At 39.8% G+C, this 12,829-nt stretch overlaps 1 protein-coding gene across 4 annotated transcripts in view; it reads left to right on the top strand.

Moving 5' to 3' along the window:
• Positions 1 to 12,829, top strand: part of THSD4 (thrombospondin type 1 domain containing 4) — a 575,779-nt gene that overhangs the window by 482,526 nt on the left and 80,424 nt on the right. The gene's annotated exons all lie outside the window — the stretch shown is intronic.

Here is a 12,829-nt window from a genome sequence, read left to right as displayed (position 1 = left end):
CAAAAGGAACCACAAACCCTGGTAGCACCATAGGTTGGTTTTACCTATTTTGAAAAAAACTTAGAGATGGGGATACTTGGGTGGCTCAGTTGGTTAAGCATCTGCCATTGGTGCAGGTCATGATCTCCCGGTCCTGGGATCAAGCCTGGCGTCAGGCTCCCCCAAGCAGGAGTCTTTTCTCTTTCTCTCTCTCTCTCACCCCCACCTCTGCCCCTCTTCCCCTCTCATTCTCTCTTTCTCAAATAAATAAATAAATAAATAAATAAATAAATATCTCTTTTAAAACACTTAATTAAATGGTATGACACTGCATGTACTCTTTTGTATCTGGCTTTACTCAGAGTGGGGTGGGGGATGGTTGTCGCTAAACATTTTTACATTTAACTTGGAGTGTAGCATAAAATGAGAATAAAGATTCATCCCAAATATTTAGCCAACTTTCCACCCCAATTTGTTGAATACTTTGTTTATTTAACACTGGAAAGTTAGAATGTGCTAGGTCCTCTTCTTTATCCTAGATCTGTTTTGTAAGCGTTCTGTTCCAGTCACCTGTCACGTAATTTCTGTACCACGTTTTGCCTATTGCAGCTTTAAAACGTGCTTTTGAATTTAGCATGGCAAGCAGCTACCCCCTTGTGCTCTTTTTAAATCATTTTTCAGATCTAGCATGTTTCTATTCCAGGTGAACTTTGGAACCATTTTACCACATTCAAAAAAAATCCTATTGTTGTTTTCATGTGATTGCATTAAATCCACTGGATAAACACATGCTGAGCATTTGCTCTGTGCCAGGCTCTGCTCTAAGCACTGGCCACCTTGGTGATTTACATTCTAGCCAGGGAGAGCAGAGACAAGGGAACAGAAAGATCATTTCAGATGGTGATTGCGCTATCACAAAAATAATAACAGAGAAAGAGGAGAACAGGTGGCAGGCTGGAGAAGCAGGGAGTTGCTTGCATTAGGTGGTCAGAGAAGGTCTCTCACACTAGAACGGACACCTGCATCCCACCAGGACATCTATAAATCTATAGATTTTAGATATATCAACCAATTTGGGAGGAATAGACATAGTTAATACATCCAGGCCAAGAACATAGTATTTATTTCCACTTATTCAAACACTTTTTTATATCTGCCGTAGAATTGTGAGATTTTTCATGTTGTGTTTCTATATTAGTCATGAAGATTGATCTGAAGTATTGTATTTTGTTGTGGGATGATGATGGTGGAGAATGAAATCTGTTGCTATATTATTTTCAAAATTGATATTACTACACAAAAAAGTTAACAGATTTCCATGGGGAGCCTGGGTGGCTCAGTCAGTTGAGCATCTGATTCTTGATTTCAGCTCAGGTCTTGATCCCGGGGTTGTGAGTTCAAGCCCTGTGTTGGGCTCCACTCTGTGGGCAGAGCCCACTAAGAAAAAGAAAAACAGTAACAGACTTCTTACATTTATTGCAATGTGGCCATTTTGTTGAACTTTTATTAATTCTGAGTATTACCCATGGATTTTCATGATTTCCTAATGACGTCGTTATTTCATGTAGAAATAATAGTAATGTTGCCCCTTCTTTTCAGATAGTCATACCTTCGATTTTTTTTTGGTGATATATTGCCAAAAGTTTACCCAAACTTCTAAATGAGTGAGAGCAGACATCCTTAAGCTATTTCTGATTTTAATGTGAATGCCTCTAATTTTCACTATCAAGAAAGAAAGATGTATGCCCAATAAATATTTTAAATTAATGTATGATTACATGCTTATTATCAGATGGAGAAAGTCTGTTTCTAATTTTGCAAATGTTTTTAGCAGGATGAGTTTTAAATGTCATTTTGGCATCTATTTTAAATTATTTTTTCCTAAAAATTTCCTATATTAAATCATCCTTGCATTCCTGGAATACAACCTGCTTCATCTAGCTCAGTGCTTCTTTTAATGTTCTTTTGAATTCAGTGTGCTGGTACCTTAGTTGGGATTTTGAAAACTGTTATTCATCAGTGAGGCTGGCCTGTTGCTTTCTTTCTTACTACTTCTCTGAAGCTTCGGTTAGGTTAGCTTTCCAATTTTTATATGCTCTGGGAAAGTTTATATCATTACCTGGTCCTTTAGATTTTGTTGGAAACTCACCAATAAAAAACAGCTGGCCCTAGAATCTTTTTGGAAGAAATGATTTTGGTAACTTCGAAAAATTCGTCTGTAGTACTAATCTATCATATTTTCTTGTTCATTTTAAGTCACTTTGGTAATTATTTTTAGTGTATCTTTTTCATGGAGAGTTTCAAATGTCATAGAAGTATGTGTAAAATTCACTTATAATTTACATGTCCTCTGATGCATTATTTTTTAATGTTAATATTGTCTATTTGGGCTTTATTGCTTTTTTCTTTACTAAAGTTGCTTATTAAAAAGGTACAGACTTCCAATTATAAAATAAATAAGTCATAGGGATGGAATGTACAGCATGGCAACTATAGTTAATAATACTGTATTGCATATTTGAAAGTTGCAGAGAATAAATCTTAAAAGCTCTTATCACAAGAAAAATTCTGTAACCTTGCATGGTGATGGATATTAAATAGACTTATTGTGGTGATCATTTCGTTATATATACAAATATTTAATCATTATGTTGTACCTGTGAAACTAACATAATGCCCTTTATACCTTGATTTTAAAAATCGGTCCAGTCATAATCTTCAATTCAAAAAACTTTTTTTTTGAGGAAACAGCTATTAGTTTCTAGGTCAAGTTTTTTTTTTAATTCATAAACTAAGATTTCCACATTGGTGTCTTTTAAGAAATACAAGTATTGATGACCATATCTCAAAAATTCAGTATGTATCCATTTTATTTTTATTTTCTTAGTCTGTGATTCTCAAATGTTTTGATCTTGGGACCCCTTTACACACTCAAAGTTATTGGAGACCCCAAAGAACCATTGTTTATGTTGGTTATACATATTGATATTTACAGTATTCAAAAACTTAAACCGAAATTTGAAATTTTTTTATTGATTCATTTTTAAATAACAATCATAAACTCATTATGTAATAAAAGCTTTTTGAAAGAATTTCCCAAGACAAAAGATAAATTTGAGAGGAGAGGCATTATTTTACAATTTTGCAAATCTCTTTTAATATCTGGCTGAATAGAAGACTGCTGGATTCTCATATCTGCTTCTGTACACAGTCCTTTGTGGTACCTTGTTTTGGCTGAAGCATATGAATAAAATCTGGCTTCATGTAGATACATAGTTGGAAAATGAAGAATGAAGTTTAGTAGTCTTTAGATAATTGTGGATCTTTTCCTTTGGTGCTCCACCAAACTAGAAAAGTGATAGTTTCTTAAAGATTAATAGCAATGTGGAAACCATATCAATAATCTCTTTTCTTAAAAAAAATAATAGTGTCTTTTCTTGATATTCATGAGAGAATGAGAGGGGATAAAAAGACAAATAACATCTTAGCATTATTATGAAACAAACGTGATATCACAGATCCCCTGGAAGGGTCTCAAACATTCCCACTTTAGAAACACTGTTCTAAGTAAATGGAGTATGTATAATTTTTTAAAGCTTTTTTATTGTGAAATAATGTTATATTTACAGAGGAATTGCAAAAGACAGTAGAGTTCCTATATGCCCTTTACTTTGCCTCCCTAATGTTAAAAAAAAGTTATTTTTTTAAAAAGGTGGTAAAGTATATATGATGTAAAATTTATCATTATAACCATTTTAAGTGTACAGTTCAGTGGCATTACATGTAATCACACTGTTATGCAACCATCACCACCACCCAGTCCCAGAGCTTCTGTCTTCCAAAACTGAAACTCCCTATCCATTAGGTATAATTTTGATTTACTTTTTATTTTTTATTTTTTTTTTTTAAACTTTTTTTTTTTAATTTTTTTTTTTTATTTATTTATGATAGGCACACAGTGAGAGAGAGAGAGGCAGAGACACAGGCAGAGGGAGAAGCAGGCTCCATGCACCGGGAGCCCGACGTGGGATTCGATCCCGGGTCTCCAGGATCGCGCCCTGGGCCAAAGGCAGGCGCCAAACCACTGCGCCACCCAGGGATCCCTGATTTACTTTTTAGCCCAAATTATTTAAGGTGTTTATTTACATGGATTATATTTGTGCTGTTAATTTCTGATTTTATTGCTTTGGAGAATGTGACCTTCAGGATTTCAGGAGTTGGAGTGAGCAAGAAAAGTAGGAAAATTGTTCTCCTACTCTGCACTGATTGAATCAGAGCTGTAGGCTTTATACCAAACAAAAAAAGGTGACAGCTGTCCCTCTACATAAGGCTATCTTTGTCTTGAAATGGCCAAAGGACTCTTCTTTCTTCACTTCAGTACTTGTCTTTCTGTATAAACTGTGAAACCAGAACACATTGGGGACAGAGAAAGTGATGTGGCCTTTTGCCCACAAACACCATATAACTAAGTTTAGGTTGGAAGGACAGAAAAAGGAAAAATCCCTGGAGCCATGCTTGCTAGAAAGTAAAGTTGTATTATTGGTGATGGTGGTGGTGGTTGTAGTGGTGGTGATGGTGTTGTGATGGTGGTAGTGGTAGCAGTGGTGGTGGCAGTGATTCATGTGGTGATACCAACGGTAGTGATGTTGGTGTGGGTGGTGGTGATGGTGATGGTGGTATGTGGTGGTGATGATGGAGGTGACAGTGGTGGTGGTGGTGGTGGTGGTGATGGTTGTAATGGTAGCAGTGGTGATGGTGGTGGTGATTGATGGTGGTGGTGGTGATAATGATGATGTTGGTGCGGGTGGTAGTGATAGTGATGATGAATTCCATTGTTTCACTCTTTGGGGGGAAAAGTGGCATTAGGGTAAAGGGAAGATTTCCAGCACTACTATGCTAGATTTTTTTTTCTATAAAGGCCAGAGAGTAAATATTTTAAAGCTTTGTGCACAATATGTTCTCCACCAGACTCAACTCTGCTATTTAGTATGAGAGCAGTGACTGGTTTCCCATAAAACATTATTTACAAAACATTATTTACAAAAACAGACAACAAGCCAGATTTGGCCCATGGGCTACCATTTGCCAACTTGCACTAAATGAATGCCTCAGAGAGCTGAAAACTAGCTGCGAGTTATACCTTCTCTATTCTTCTCTGTTCTATAGTATCTAACTTCTATCCTCTATAACTTCTGTATTCTTCACCTGAAGTTGATCATCTTAGAGGAGAATGCAGATGACCCAGGACAAGGGACAGTCATATACCCTGCCTGTTAACAAGTACCACAATTGGGCTCATTCCTCGTTCCAACATTTAGCTGAGAAATGTTTCATAGTCGATTCTAAGCATAAGGGTAGATAGTGGCAAAAAACCACTGGGGAATAAAAATTAAGCTGCCAGTGTCTTCCTGAGTGTTCATTTTCTTTAATTGCTTGTTCTATAGGATTATTCAGTTTACCTCTTAATGTTGTTATGCCCTGCTGTTTTCTTTTTTTTTTTTTTAAGATTTTATTCATTTATTCATGAGAGACAGAGAGAGAGAGAGAGAGAGAGACTGGCAGAGGGAGAAGCAGGCTCCATGCAGGGAGCCTGACGTGGGACTCGATCCCGGGACTCCAGGATCACACCCTGGGCTGAAGGCAGCACTAAACCGCTGAGCCACCCGGGCTGCCCTGTCCTGCTGTTTTCAAGAAGAATTGATTTTATATGAAAAATTATGCTAATCGACTTTAATTTTTCAAAATTGTGGGGTCTTGGCTGTTTGAATCAGGAGGCCATAATCAGGGCATCATTGCTTCTCCTGATGGCACTCAGGGAGGATAATGAGCCACCACTTAAATGACAGAGCTCACAAACCAACCTTAACAAATAACATCTCAGAAATTCATCTGTATCAGTGTCCCTGAATGGCTCAGTCAGTTAAGCATCTGCCTTCAGCTCAGGTCATGATCCCAGAGTCCTGGGTTCAAGCCTCAGGTCAGGTTTCCTGCTCAATGGAGAGTCTGCTTCTCCCTCTTCCTCTGTGCTCTCTCTCTCAAATAAAATATTTTTTAAAAACTCATCTGTATCAACCATCAATCAGTCAGAAATATCTGAGTGCCTATATGCAGATTATACTCATTCATTCATTCATTCATTCAACAGACGTTCATTGAGTGATAGGAACTAGGTCTATTTAGGCTATAGTCATGACCTCAGTTACAGCTTCCTGTAAAGATTCATTCTATTCACACATGTTTGTACATATCCTATGTAATAATTTCTTCTATGTTCCCTTTTAATAATGAAAGCTCCTTGAGTGAAAGTCTGTATTTCCCCTTTTCTTCCTGATGCTCCACAGTGCCCAGCTGGATGCTCTGCATGCAATAAGCCACTTAGCATGTGACTTTGATTTACTGACTGGTGGGAAGCCTTTAGAATCCAGCCTTCTATCTTAAGCCACATCCAGAATTCTTCCCTTAATTTCTCTATAGTTCCCAAAGGTTGCAAAGAACATTTTCCTCTCTGCCTGTAAGGGTTTGTGTAGAATTATCAGGACCCAGACTTCACCCTAAAGATGCATGTATCTACTACATGCTCAAATGAAGTAATCCTGAAATAATATCTGAATTGTGTCCTTTTAGAACCTCCATATTGCATTTGATTCATAAAACCAAAAGTAAAATGCTAATGTGTAAAAAATGTGATTCCAGGTAATAAAATCTGTTCCCAGCCTTTCATAATCAGTTCCAGCCCCGTCGACAAGCTTATTAGCAGAAATAATGGGGGGAAAGAGGAGAATTAAAACCTTTATAATTAAAAAGAATAACGCTTTTCTATTAAGTTACCTATTTAATACTCTCAGTTGTTTTTTCTTTCTTTTCGTGAATTTTTAAAAACCTACTTTTGAGGGCAAAATGTTAACATCTTGGAATAATCACCCCCTGTCCATTACTTATTTCTTTTTAGTCATTCACTTTGACATTTCCATTTCCAGTTGTGACAGATGTTCCAGAATCACATGCATCTGGCTTTTCTGGAGAGCAGGTCATTTAACTGCCTCCTCTCCATGCCAGCCGGTCCATGAGATAATGCACATGAAAGTCTTCTGTCCATCAACGGGTGCCAGGCAAGTGCCAGGGATCCTACACCCTGAATCTCTTCACATAAGGACATGCAGAGACCTTCAGTTCAATTCCTCCTCACTGAGATCCTGATACACAAACAGTGCCTAAAGTGACCCAAAAGAGTAATAATCCTCCTAGTGGAAATTTCTACGAAAGTGCCTTTAACTTCCAAAAGTACTTATCCTTTTAGTGTCCTCAAGTGGATGTGTACAGTCAGACCAAGGATGGATTTTGGAGCTGGTGTAGACTTCCTGCTCTGAAAGCCATCAACTGGCTTCCTCAAGGTGTTTGGGAGCACTGGGAAGCAGCATCCAGGACGGGAAAGCAGAGAGAGCCCTGGACTTGGAGGCTCGTCAGTCTTTGAATTCTGTATCCACCCCTCGGGCATGTTTTTCAAATTCTTTGAATCTCCTTCTTCTCACAAGGGAATGATAGAAGTGGTAAGAGGTTTAGACGAAATGTTATAGAAAGCTGCCTCCACCCTCATGCTATCATAAAATCAGCAAGCCAAGAAGGAGAGCCAAGAGCATCCAGGCTTCACTCCCAGCCAGAAAGGCGTGTGGGGCCTAAGTGCCAGGAGACTGGGCTGTCCTCCTAGTGCTGAGTACCTGGGGCCAAGTCTCCTCTCGGTTCCCTTATCCATAAGGTGGATGAAATCCTTATCATGTTCATTGAGGTCATGGGAACTAAGAGTAGGGTACATGTAAGAATGCTAGTTCCTCATCTAGGGACGATTCTCCAGGTGCTGCTTCTCTCCATTTCGGTTGAGTCTAGAATCCTGTCTGGAGCTCTGTTTAAACCCAATCCACTAACACGACCTTCCCTGAACACAGGGGCACAGGGCTGACTTCCTCATGAGGCAGCCTCTTCAACCATGAACAGCTCTGATTGTTCAAAAGTCTTTTCTACTCAGCCAAAATCTGCCTCTTTGACCTTCCCACTGGTGATCCATAAAATGGGATAAATGCCCAAGCCTTTCTCCAATTAAGGTTTTTTTTTTTTTTATGCCAGTTGAATCAGATTCAACTAACCACTGAAGTCAATGTTAAAGGAAAAAATAAAGAGAAAAGTAAATCAAAAGACCAGGCATAGGGATATTTGCAGAAAGGCTCTCTCCTCACCCTTTGTCTCTTGGCCCTGGTGGTATAAATGAGGTTTTATGATGGATGGATAATTACATATGTGTCTCCAAGCCTCCCTTTTTTTTTATCTTAAGTATTTTTTAATTTAAGTATAAAAAAACATAATGTTATGTTACTTTCAGGTACACAACATATAGTGCTTTTAGGAAGTCTCTCCATTATGCTGTGTTCACCGCAGGTCTTGCTACTTATCCGTCACCCTGCAGCACTATTACAAAACCATTAGCTGCATTCCCTATGCTGTACCTTTCATCCCCGTGACTTTTTCGTTCCATAACTAGAGGCCTGTATCTCCCACTCCTCTTCAGCCACTTTGCGCAGCCCCCAGCCCCCAGCCCCACAACCATCAGTTTGTTCTCTGTATTTATGGATCTGTTTCCACTTGGTTCATTTGTTTTATTTTGTTTTGTTTTTCAGATGCCACAAATAAGTGAAATCATATGGTCTTGTCTTTCTTTGTCTGATTTATTTCACTACCCTCTAGGTCCATCCATGTTGTTACAAATGGCCAAGATCTTGTTCTTTTTTTGGTTAATATTCCATTGTCAATGTGTGTGTGTGTGTGTGTGTGTGTGTGTGTGTGTGTGTGTGTGCGCGCGCGCATGCGCACTACATCTTTATCCATTCATCTATCGATGGACCCTCAGGTTGCTTTCGTATCTTGGCTATTGTAAATAGTGCTGCAGTAAACTTAAAGGTGCATATATCTTCAAATTAGTGTTTTCATTTTCTCTGGATTAACTACCCAGTAGTGGAATTACTGGATCATATGGTATTTTTACGTTTAATATTTGAGGAACCTCCATACTGTTTCCGCAGTAGCTATGGCAATTTATATTCCCACCAACACTGCACAAGGGTTCCTTTTTCTCCATATCCTTCCTTACCAGCACTTGTTCTTTCTTGTCTTTTTTTATTCTAGCTTATTCTGACTGGTGTGAGGTGGTAACTCATTTTGCTTTTGATTTGCATTTCCCTGATGATGAGTGATATTGAGCATCTTTTCATGTGTCTTCTTTGGAAAAATGCCTATTTGAGTCCTCTGCCCGTTTCTTAACTGGATTATTTGTTTTTTGCGTGTTGAGTTTATTTCTTTACAGATTTTGGATATTAAGCCTTTATCAGATATGTCATTTGCAAATATCTTCTCCCATTTCATAGGTTGCCTTTTGGTTCTGTTGATTGTTTCCTTCACTGTGCAGAAGCTTTTTAGTTGGTGTGGTCCCAATAAATTATTTTTGCTTTTGTTTCCCTTGCCTCATGAGACATATCTAGAAAAATGCTGCTAAGGCTTATATCAAAGGTATTACTATTTATGTTTTCTTCTAGGATTTTTATAGTTTCACGTCTCACATCTAGATCTTTAATACATTTTGAGTTAATTTTTGTGTATGGTGTAAGAAAGTGGTCCAGTTTCATTCTTTTGCCTGTAGCTGTTCAGTTTTCCCAGCACCATTTCTTGAATGTGGTGCACCCATTGTATATTCTTGCCTCCTTTGTCATAGATAAATTGATCGCATTCATGTGGGTTTATTTCTGGGCTCTCTATTCTATTCCATTGATCTATGTGCCTATTTTCATGCCAGTACCATACTGTTTTGATTGCTGTAGTTTTGTAGTATATCTTGAAATCTGGAATTGTGAAACCTCTGGCCTTGTTCTTCTTTCTCAAGATTGCTTTGGTTATTTGGGGTTTAAACCTCCCATTTTTAAAACCACCTGGTGGAACTGTCTTCTTTAGCATCACTGGCTCCCTCTCTGGGATGACTGTGCATCAACTCAGAATCCTTGCTGAAGAGCCAGGTCCCTACAGAGCTGCAGCTCCTGCTCCTCCCTGCTGGGATGATGCCGGAATCTATATTTATAGGCTTTCACAAAGTAATTGTTTAGCACAGTGGAGCAGTCGGTCAATACACATGCCAGAGATGGACTTGGGGACCCGAGTGCCACCATCACCCAACCTCAAGTAAAATTGGGAGGAGGCAGAGCCATATTGATAGACCTCCCAAAGATGCCCATATCCTATTCCCTGGAACCCATATATACGTTAGGTTACTTGGCAAATGGGTATGTAAGTTGCAGATGGAATTAAAATTTTTAATCAAGGTCTATGACAAGACTATCCAGGTGGATCTGATGTAATCATAAGAAAGAAGAGGGAAGCAGACAAGTTGGAGTCAGAGATTTGAAGGTGCTTCACTGCTGGTTTTGGTGATGGAGGAAGGGGCCCCAAGCCAAGAATGCAAGGAATGTAGCTGTAGAACCCGGCTGTAGTTCCCGGATCATTCCCTGGAACTTCCATAAAGAAGCACCTTCCAACACCTTGATTTTAATCCAGTGAGACGCATTTCAGACTTCTGATCCCCCAGAACTACAAGATCATAAATGTGTGATGCTTTAAGCCACTAAGTTTATAGTAGTTTGTTATAGCAGCAGTAGGAAACTTAGACATTCTCCTTCCTTGATTATCAGCCCATCCTTCCCCACTGTGGGTGTGTCATTCTTTACTCACCTGGCTAAAGACTGGGACTGCCAAGGTGTTAACTCATCATTAAGAGGCAGCTTGTCTGGAGAGAAAAGAACAGAGACATTGAACCCAGGCAGAGTTGGCTGAGTTCCAGTGTCATCACTCCCTGGCTGCCCAGCCTCATTCAGATTGTTTCATCTCCCTGGCCTTTATTGTCCTCATCTATAAAATGGGGATCCTGAAAAGATTAGACTGTATATGATACTCATAGATGAGTAGCTGGCACCTCATGGGCTCTCAACCCATGACCCCTTTCACTAGTGGGGGCTTGAAGTGTGCCTCTCTTTCTCCTTCTCTCCCCTGGAAAGAGTTTCTCTTTTTTTTTAGGGTGTGGGAGATTAACATTCTGTCCTGTGCCTGGCACTGGGTAGCCTTGCTCTGGGGATTCCTGGTGACAGCCAGTGTGGGTTATTGGACCACCAGTTGGACTCAGGGCAGCTGGACAGTCTCTTTTTCAAGGGCAATAACTACATGAAGTCTTAGCACTGCACATCCACCAAAAGGTCAAATCCAAACAAAGATCAAGATTCCCAAAGACCATGTTGTCCAGGTGAAAGCCTGAGTAACCCGAAGTGGCAGGATGGCTGGGCTGGAATGTTTAACCTCCCCCCAAGGGGTAACAAAATTCCGGCTGGGTCATTCACCAAAAAGTAACACACGTGTGTTCTTTTCTTCAAGTGACCAGAGCCTCAATAAAGTCAGTTTCCCATATAATTAGTTTAAAGGCAACAAAATAACAGGACATTAATATATACAAATGAATGTTCCAGAATATCCAGGCACAAACTGATAAATGACACGTGGGTGTATGTACGCATATAAGAGAACGTTTGAGTCTAATTTTGATTTTTCCATTATTCGAAGTGGAATTGCTGCTTTGGGTTTTGAGAATTATAGAGATTATGAGGTCATCTTACTGGAATTATGCTCCCAGGCCATCCTTCAGAACACTTCAGAACTTTTTTTGCCCTTTTTACTTTGCTGGATGCCAAGGAGATTTAGGTAGACAAAAGCTGCTTTACGGCAGGACACATTTTTTTCCACTGGATTTTTTTTTTTCCATTCACCGTGTTGTAAGATTTAGCTCTGCAGGATGTGAGGAGCTACCAGTGAGCTGGAGGTCAGGAGCTGGCTGTGGTGAGCTCAGCTCGGCAGTCAGAGCCAGTCTCTCCAGGTGCCCGCCCCCCTCCATCTCCTCTGTGCCTGGCGGATTGTACCTGGAGAGCTCTGGGTAGCTCTGGCATCTGAGGGTTTCTTAGAGATGCAGCAGGAGATACTGTGGAGAAGAGAAGTGACACTCGGTGGCTGCAGACCAGGTTCACTGGCTCTGCTTCTGGCAGGAAGATACCTTCTGCATCCTGGTGTCTGGAGGGATGTACATTCCAGGGAAGACAATTTGGAAACACTAACGTGGGTGACATTTCATATTCAAATCTACCTTTTAAGTAGTTAGTTGGATAGACCCTTTTTTTACAACTCACTATCCTGGAATTATAATTCCATAAAACCTCCAATTGAGGGGACGCCTAGGTGACTCAGCAGTTGAGCATCTGCCTTTGGCTTAAGTCGTGATCCTGGGGTCCTGTGATTGAATCCCTGATTAGGCTCCTCGCAGGGAACCTGCTTCTCCCTCTGCCTATTTCTGCCTCTCTCTTTGTGCTTCTCATGAATAAATTAATAAAATCTTAAAAAAAAAAACTTAAAGAAGAGAGGACAGTTTCCTCAACCAATAATGAGAGTGGATTAAAAAATGTCTCAAATTTCTTGCTGTGGTTCTAGGTGTTTAGTCACAGGTTCATGTAAAGACCGAATCGATCCTGATGTTAACCATGATTGATTTCAGGATTTGGGGATGCTGGAGGAAAATAGAGCCTATGGGAGAGGAAAAGCAAGAACCCTCCCCCCCCATACACACACACACACACACACACACACACACTCAGTAGCTAGGCAGTTCTCATCACCATCAAAGATGTGGAAGGCCAGAAGAATTCGTTGGCAGGAAGTATTGTGCAGTGATCCATATATCCACACATGCCGTCTGGTGGGGCAGCAGGGCAAGGAGCACCAAGTC

Source organism: Nyctereutes procyonoides, unplaced genomic scaffold, assembly GCF_905146905.1.
Source record: "Nyctereutes procyonoides isolate TBG_1078 unplaced genomic scaffold, NYPRO_anot_genome, whole genome shotgun sequence".
NCBI classification, from domain to species: domain Eukaryota; kingdom Metazoa; phylum Chordata; class Mammalia; order Carnivora; family Canidae; genus Nyctereutes; species Nyctereutes procyonoides.
Note: the sequence above shows the minus strand (reverse complement) of the source record. Positions and strands in the feature narration are given on the sequence as shown.